Genomic DNA, 8,940 nt, shown 5'->3' on the forward strand with positions numbered 1-8,940 from the left:
AGAAAACACAAAGGCTTCTAAAGAGGCAGCTACAGATAAAACTGATGATGGCAACAAAGAAAAAGAAGCTGTAACTAGTACCATATTGCTGCAGCATTTCCTATAATGGGTGCCTTTTACAATGCTTTAGTTCATGCTCACGCTTTCACAATGGCAGCAGGATAGCAGTGGCTTAGCTCCCCAATCTAACAGTTTTACTTTGACTCCTCTACAGGTTTCTCCTTTGGTGATTTTGGCAAGTTTGCTTGGATCATTTATAACATAAGGACATTAATGCTGACCAACATGAAACTTACGTAATATATTTGGAACAGTGCAAACTCTTTATAACAAACTGGGGTGAAGTTGGAGGGAGTTATTGAGTGCAACAGAGAATTTCTCATCACAGGTGAGCACAACTTGGGAGTCTAGAGTTCTGGGCATTCATCTGCCACTAAAAAACCCCCTATCCCAACCAAGCAACACATTTCTACATCTTTTGTCTCCAAAATTTGAATTAATTTCAGAGACAATGGAATCATGGTATTTATAATATAGTGTGTGTGTATGTGTGTGTGTGTGTGTGTGTGTGTGTGTGTGTAAAACAGCTTTTAAAAAAAGAAATAAGCAGCGATCTTATGATCCTGTAGAGCAGGAGCAGTCCCAAAGAGAAGGACAGGTATGCAAGGAATGCTCAATCATACCACAGGGAGACATGCTCAACTTGTTCATAGCAGCATTATTCATAATAGCTAGAACGTGGAAACAACCTAGATGCACCTCAATTGAAGAATGGATAAAGAAAATGTGGTACATTTACACAATGGAGTACTACTCAGCAGTGAAAAACAACATCATGAAATTTGCAGGGAAATGGATGGAACTACAAAATATCCTGAGTGAGGTAACCCAGATTCAAAAGGACAAACATGGCATGTACTCACTCATAAGTGGATAGTAGATATAAAGCAAAGGATAACCAGACTACAACCCACAGCTCCAGAGAAGCTAGCTAACAAGGAGGACCAAAAGAGGGATGAATGGATCATCCTGGAGAGGGGAAATAGATGATATCTCCATGAGTAAACTGGGGATGAGGTGTGGGCAATGGAGGGCAGGGGCTGAGAACATAAGGGAATGGGATGGTCAAGCTGTAACAGGGATGGAGTGGGAGATCAATGAAAGAGATTCCATGTTAGGGATAGGGAGAAACTGGGTGATAGGGAAGTTCCCAGGAATCCCCAAGGATGACCTCACCTTAGACTGCTAGCAACAGTGGAGGGGGTGCCTGAACTGGCTTACGCCAGTGATCAGATCAGTGAATACTCTGTCATCATAGAGCCTTCTTCCAGTAACTGATGGAAGCAGATGCAGAAATCCACAGCCAAATACCAGGCCATGCTCCAGGAGTCTAATTGAAGAGAGGGAAGAGGGATTCTATGAGCAAGTGCATCAAAATCATGATGGGGAAACCTGCAGAGACGACCAAACCAAACCAGTGGGAATTCATGAAATTTAGATCAACAGCTGTGGAGCCTGTGTGGGACTGGACTAGGCCCTCTGTATAGTGAGACAGTTGCTTAGCTTGATCTGCTTAAGGGGCCCCTGGCAGTAGGATCAGAATTCATGCCTGGTACATGAGCAGGCTTTTTGGAGGCCATTACCTATAATGGGATACCTCACACAGCCTTGAGGCATGGGGAGGGGCTTAAACCTGCCTCTAGTAAATGTACCTCCCCATGGGAGGCCTTACCTTGTTGTAGAAGGGAATGGGGATGGGCTGGGAGGGGGATACTGGGGGGAGAGGTGGGAGGAGGGGAGAGGGAGATCTTAAAAATTTCTTAATAAACAAAAAAAAAGAAAGATGGGTATCATTGTGCAGTCTTTGTCTAGGGATTAATAATTCTCTGAGCTGTGTGTATATGTGTGTGTGTGTGTGTGTGTGTGTGTGTATGCGCGCGCAGGGGTACGTGCAGGTGTATGTTGTGGATGATTGGGTGAGCTGGTTAGCTGTAGATCTCCACAATGTTTTCACATGTCTTTCCCTCCTGGTGGCAGGACTTCACTTTCCACACAACTTCAAGTGCCAGTGAAGTCCTTGATAACACCTAGCATCCAGGCAGCGGTGTCAGGTTGCTATGTAAAAAGAAAAAGAAAGATAACAAGAAACCAGAACATTTCTGGATTGTCTGGCCTCCAGCCAGGACAAAACTGCCTTCAAAACGAAGGACTTCTGGCTTCTGGCCCAGACAGAACTGGTTATCAAGTTCCAGAAACAGAGCTGTTCTTTTTCAATATTCCTGCCCAAACTGCCTGACAAATTCCTTTGGCCTATTTTCATCAATATGTTTATTATTGCTATCTCCATAAAAGTAAGACCAATTAGAATTAGAAATATAAAATGCATATGCTTTTTGATAAAGCTAGTATGCAGTTTAAAGGACATAAAACACAAACATTTATTATTTCTCTCCAATGTGAGTCTGAAGTTTGAAAGTTAAATTTAACTGTTTCCTACCTACTGGGCCATATGCTTGGGGGTATTAATAAATCTCATTATTAATTATCTACTGACATCCTTAGAAGCAAGTTGATAACAATTGCTGTATTTCAAGGATTATCCTAAAAATATAAATGACCTGGTAATAAAAGTAGTTTTGACACACTGCCTTGTACTTAGAAATCAATCAATGCTCAGTAAGAATGATTGTTACCCTACACGATCTGAATCTGATTTAAGGAAGATTTTAACTCTTTTCTAAGTGACTTATTTTTCTTCAATGAAGATGTTTCCTTAAGCTTATTTTCACATTCAGATCCATGGTCTGTTTTTATCCATCTCTACTGCACTCTGCTGTTACTGGACAGTGAGTTATTTCTAAAACTATTAAAATGCATTGAATCATGGATAATGATTATAACTTACTTTGTCTGGTGTTTTAGGAACTTTTAAGTAGAAACATCCAAGCAAGACATAGCCACGCTTAGAGCTATGTAGGACTCTTCATAGAGATAGCTCATAGCCTAATAACCTTGTACTTCTATTTTAAACCCAGTCAACTCTTTCAGTAATACCATAAGCAGCTACACTGTTGTTGTTGTTTTTTTTTTATGTCTTTGAAAAAAAAAAAAGAGCACTGCTCCAGATAGTATTGACTTGATTTCCAAATCCATTTCTATGACTTCTCAGAACCAGACTGTTTGCTTTGCTGTGGCATAGGCAGGTTCCGCTGGTTCATACCTAGAGACACATTAGTAGTACTCACCGGCAAAAACGGTCACTACTATAAAAAGAATGTGTAGATTGTTGCAGGTCCTAACAAAAGAACAAGAAGTTCCATTCCATGAACAACAGATCTGAAAAAAAAATTAAATGCATTGCAGAGATATAAAAACAAAAATATATAAAAAATATGTAACAAATGTAAACTTCACAAGAAGAATGTCTAACCTGTATGAGCTGAGAGACATTGGCATAAATGGCTTTTTTTAAAAGAAAAATTGCCGAATACACAAATTGTATTGAGTTTGAGGAGCTTGTATTGTCTGGGTGATACACAGTAACCAGAGTTTTCTTGAAATGATCATTGGGTAGGGTTAAAAATGGCCACTAGCCCTGACCGGGTGAGTGGGAAGCGGGCAGAGCGTGTCAGCGTGGAGAGGTTCTCTTGGATGGAACTGGCCAGGCACAAACCTTGGACCCTTAGGAGCACAGGCTTCCCCACAGTCCCTCTGAGTGAACACCCAGACAGCAATCAGGGCTGGGTGTCATCAACTGCCACAGCATCTGCTTGCTGGCACTAAGCCCTCCTTGTAAACGTGCAATCTACTCGACAAATGGAATCTCTTTACCCTCTTCCCAGGTGCTTACCCGCCATCCCCCCCACCCCTCCAAAAAAAAGATCACAGGATTCCAAATTTTAAAAACAGCAAAAACATCCAAAGGGTTATGTATGAAATGCTATCCTGCATCTTTCGGTCTCAAAGATAGTGGCTGCCCCTCCCCCACCCATTCCCATCTCCTGAAAGATTTCTGTGCCAAGATGCAAAGAGACCCTAGGCCGTAGGGGCTCAGGGCTATGAGGAGCTGGTGGCAGCAGCAGCAGGGCGCCAGGGTGGGTGAGACATGACCGAGGTCCTGGTGGCACGGCCCAGTTCCCCAGCATCTCCTCCCACAGGCCAGCTTACTTCTTCAGGATGAACGACTGCATTCGTTTTCCTGACAAAGTTGTAGCATCTTCTGCTCTCCTCTCCTCTTCTTTCTTTCTTGCTGCCTCCTCTAGATGTTCCCTGATGATTGCCAGCCGGGCAAGATCAGCCTTGCCATGCTCTGTCTTCCCAGCCAAGTGCACCTTCGTGTAGTGCTCTTTTGCTTTCTGCTTCTCGATTTCTTCGAGTTCTCTCCTTGAAAGCTCCTTTGGCCCATCCAGATACAGTTGTGTGACCTTCTCGGTTGTCTGTGCCACCGGTTGGGGTCTCAATGTCCACGAGCCCGTCCACAGCTTTCCGATTTTGCTGGTAGTTATCACCATCTTAACTCTCATCTGAGTCTAGAGACTTCTTTTTTTTGGTGTGTGTGGGGGGGGTCACAGAAACCCCATATCCACCTTCTGTTCTCCTCCTCCTCCTCCTCCTCCTCCTCCTCCTCCTCCTCCTCCTCCTCCCATTTCCTTCTTCTCTTTCTCCTTTCCCTTGTCCTTCTTTTCCTCTTCCCCCTCCTCCCCCTCCTCCTTCTCTTCTGTTTTTATTCATTCTTTGTGGATTTCAAGTTATGCACCCCGATTCCACCTATCTCCCCCATCCCTTTGCTTCTACCTCCTGCCCTTGAAAGCTTACCCCAAAACAAAATTGAAAAGTACCTCCCCCAAACCCCTAAAAACCAAACCAAACCAAATAAACAGTCAAACAAACAAAAAAAACCCCAAATAATAATTTTAAAAATCTCTGTATGGAAGCTGTAGTGTGGCCCATGAAGTCACACAGTATACTCTTTAGGCCTTGAAGTGTACTTTACATGTAAGTGTTCATCGGTCTGGTTTGAGGCCTCTGGCTTCTGCTGCACTATGGATGCTGGGCTCCCACTAGGACTTCTCTTGGATATCCTGTTGTTGCCCTGTGTCATGGAGATCCTGTAGCTTTGGGTCTTCAGGTTCAGCCCCTTCACATGCTCAGCAGTTCATACATGAGGTGGGTGTTCCCGTGAGTTACCTCAGTACTGGTTCTGGGCCTTGGTATTAGCTGGGTTGGTCAGCCTACCAGCTTTACCTCATTGTCATCACCCAGGCAAGCTCTCTAGCACTTCCCTGGCTAGCTCACCCAGTGTAGCAGACAGCAAGGAGAGGGGTCAGTTCTCCTGCTCCCACACCCTGGAGTCCAGCTCACCCTCACTCACACCACCAGGGCCAGCTCTACTGTTTTGTCAGGGGAGGTGCAGGGCTCACTTTCCAGAGTAAGAGTTGCTGGCTGCACTTCGTGAAGGGCAGGGCCAGCTCTTCTGTTCTTATGCTCTCCTGCCTGACCATGGTAGTAAGGGGCTGGGGGTGGGCTGGGGTGGGGTGCATATTTCTCTTATCCTTCCCATCCCATGGCATACCAGGGAGGGGTCGGGGCAGCTCTCCTGCTCTCACATCTACAGGCCCAGCTCACCTTTGCCTCCACCCACAAGGTCAGCTCTGGTGTGCTGCCCAGGTGAGGTGCCCTGCCTGCTCTTCCCGGTGCTGCAGATGGTGGGGGCAGGGCCACTTCTCCCACTCTCACGGCCCCCAGGCCAGCTCAATCACCTGCCACAGGTGGTAAGGGGTGAGGGAGGGAGAGAAATTTTTCCTCACTCATGTTGTCCCATGGCGTGGTCCCCCCCCCCCCCCAACACACACACATCAGGGTCAGCTCTATTGTGCTGCCCAGGCTAGATGCAGGGCCTGCTCTCCCTCCTGCTGTTGCTACAACCTTATTCTTGTTCCTCTTATTTATTGGCCTTCTGCTTCTCGGCCTCACCAAGCCTTTGTGGCCTCCCTTTCTACCTCCTGTTGTGGGGTGTTTGTACACTCTGTGAAGATACATTGCTGAGATTGGTTTAATAAAGAGCTGAACAGCCAATAGCTAGGCAAGAGGTATAGGCGGGACTTCCCGGTAGGGAGAGAGGAAGTAGGTGATGAATCTAGATGTGAGAGATTCGCAGAATGAGTCAGACACACAGAATGGGATAGAGGTAAAAGCCACGTGGTAGAATGTAGAATAAAAATATACATTAAGTTGTAAGAGCTAGTTAAAAACAAGCCTAAGCTAAGGCCAAGCTTTCAAAGTTAATAATAAGTCTCGGTGTCATTATTTGGGAGCTGACTGGCAGGACACAGAAACAACCTCTTTTAACATCTCAGTTCTGGTGGCTGCAGTGGTGGCAGCCAGTGGCAGCACCTTGAACTGACACCAGAACTGAAAAATAAATGACTTTAATTTTTAAAATTACAGTAAAACAATTTTATTCCTGATTAAAAATTCCAGAAATTTTAGAGTTCTTAAAAATTGCTTTGATGAAGATTAAGGGGAGAAAGGAAAATGGGGAGGAGAAGAAACAGAAATAGTAGGGAAAGTATGAAAACTTTCATGCATTTTAAAACAAAAAGAAACCAAAGCTCGAAACATTAAAGAAAACAAAATCTTGAAGTAATTTTTTTAAAAGGAGAATATATGTAGTTTTTTCTTAAAATGAAAATTGTATTAAAATAACAGACAATACATATATGATTATGAACATGTGACATTTGATTTTTAGGGCTCGTGTTTCCCCACTCAATTTAATATTTTCTAGTTTCATTCATTTACCTGAAAATTTTATTTTTTTTTTTTACAGTGGAGTATACTCCATTGCATATAGCCACTACATTTTTATTTAGATTCCATTCTTTTGAACAGGAGGATGCAGTTTTCGCTTAATGGGTTTCAACAAATCCCAGAAACCTGCACATTTTGTATCCTATTTGAAATCTTAAGGAGAGGCAAACCGATGCTATCCTCTCTAGTGCTGTCATGGAAATGTGAGGTGGGGTTGATTATCAAGGAAAGGTCCATCCCTAATGGGCTCCAAGGCTGCGAAGAGTTACCTAAGAATTTGTCTGTTGCAGACACACTTTAAAGTTGGAAAACGTACAGAGCTTTATCAAAAGCAAGTGAAGGTTAGCATAAGGATGGAGACTGTGTTTCATCTGGTGCAGTCATGCTTGTTTAAGCACAAAACTTTTAAAACAAAATTTCTTCCCGATGAGTGAGAAAGTGCGAAATCTGCAACTTCTCTAATGGAACTAGCTATTCACTGGGTCTGTCTTATTGAGCCTTTTTCTTTATTACTATGTTTTATTCTAATTTCCCTTTCCTTTTCGAGTGTTATTTGCATATCTGTCACAATGCGAAAGTCTTTTCCCGAGGTAGAAATATGAAGACAGCTGAAAGTAATCACTGATAAAGATGTTGTCACACAAAAAATTCATTTTTATGACATTTTGGGAAAATTACACACAAAGCCAGGCCGGCATGTGTGCGTGATGCTGCTTGCTAATATCTGTCATGTAGACAAGCATCTTTTATCTCACTGAGCTTCCTTTTAACTGTTTGTGTGACTTCTATAATAATAATGTCTCCCCACCCCCAAAGGTTGGAATAACAGTATATCCAATTCAGCTTTGTCTTAAGCATTTGGTAATAGTAGCTATTACTTGGTTCCTTTGTTAGGCCTTAACCATATTAAACTCTAAACCATTTATTTTTAAATGTAAAATGTGAGAAAATTTATTAAATATTAAATTAAATATGAACTTGTAACTTGAGGGAAGGGAAAAAGCATTTTTAAACTTTCAAAAGCCAGAGTTCAAATGGTAAAACTGACACCCTAAAGGCAGTACCACAAGGGTTTCCAACCTCTTGAGCCATTAAAAATAATCTAGGACATTCCAGTCAAGGCAGAACAATACGATTTTGGGTTGTCATGGGGATGAATGAGATAACCTAAATGCCCTTTCCATCTTTAAATGCTTTAAAATCTAAAGTTTCATGAAGACTTTTTATTTTCTTCTGTGAGTTTTGTTTTTTATTTATCAGATTACTTTGCTGACTGGCATGTTTAAATTTCTGTCAGTCATTTATTCAGTAATAAGTCTAAAATACCCTTTAAATATAAATTAATCTTTACGTTATTTTTTCAAGTGACTTGGCAGACTATTTGCATCTCAGATGCAAAAACCTAAGGAAAATTAACTGTTCACCACAAAACCAAAATCTTGATACAACTTATTAATGGTTTGTCACTGGACTCAGTTGTACATTAAGTTTCCTTCAATTTACACATTATCATCTTGTCATCTATTTTTCCCATCATTCAACATCATCTTCCTCATTTATCATTAGACTACAGGGTTGAGTTTTAGGCTAGAGTTATATAAAGTTATAATACCTTTTATATTCAGAAGTCTTGTTATTTATAAAATAAATTTTAATACAAGAGTGGTCAAATAAGTAGGGCATAATATCCAAGTAGGTTAGGACTTGTGAAAGTTTCAGAAAGGATAATGAATATTTTCCAACAATCTAATACTCAAGATCTATTACAGTTCAGTTAAGTTTACTTATATTTCTATTATGCAGATGGATAAAATAATAAAGTAACAGTCTCTCCAAATTGAGACCAGAAGCAGTAGTGGGATTTTTACCCTGAATAGTTCATGGACTATAATCTTTAAAATAATATAATATTTTCACCAATTCTTTGAGAATTTCATGAAATGCATTTTGATAATATTCACTTTCTATTCATACTCCCAATTCCTACAAGATCTATACCCCACTTATCCACATCCACAGTCTCACAGCAATCTCTTTACCCCTTATTGTGACATTCCTTAGCCTTGAGGGCAGGTATAGGAGTGTAAATGTATTGAATGGGGCCGGGCATCCAATGTCAAGATTTTTTCT

General features: G+C 41.7%; 1 pseudogene; it reads right to left on the reverse strand.

Moving 5' to 3' along the window:
- Nucleotides 1-4,163: 4,163 nt before the first annotated feature.
- LOC128116074 (28 kDa heat- and acid-stable phosphoprotein-like) lies at nucleotides 4,164-5,501 on the reverse strand (annotated as a pseudogene).
- Between the last annotated feature and the right edge of the window lie 3,439 nt (nucleotides 5,502-8,940).

Source organism: Peromyscus californicus, unplaced genomic scaffold, assembly GCF_007827085.1.
Source record: "Peromyscus californicus insignis strain IS unplaced genomic scaffold, ASM782708v3 Scaffold_1__1_contigs__length_55948999, whole genome shotgun sequence".
In the NCBI taxonomy this organism is placed as follows: Eukaryota; Metazoa; Chordata; class Mammalia; order Rodentia; family Cricetidae; genus Peromyscus; species Peromyscus californicus.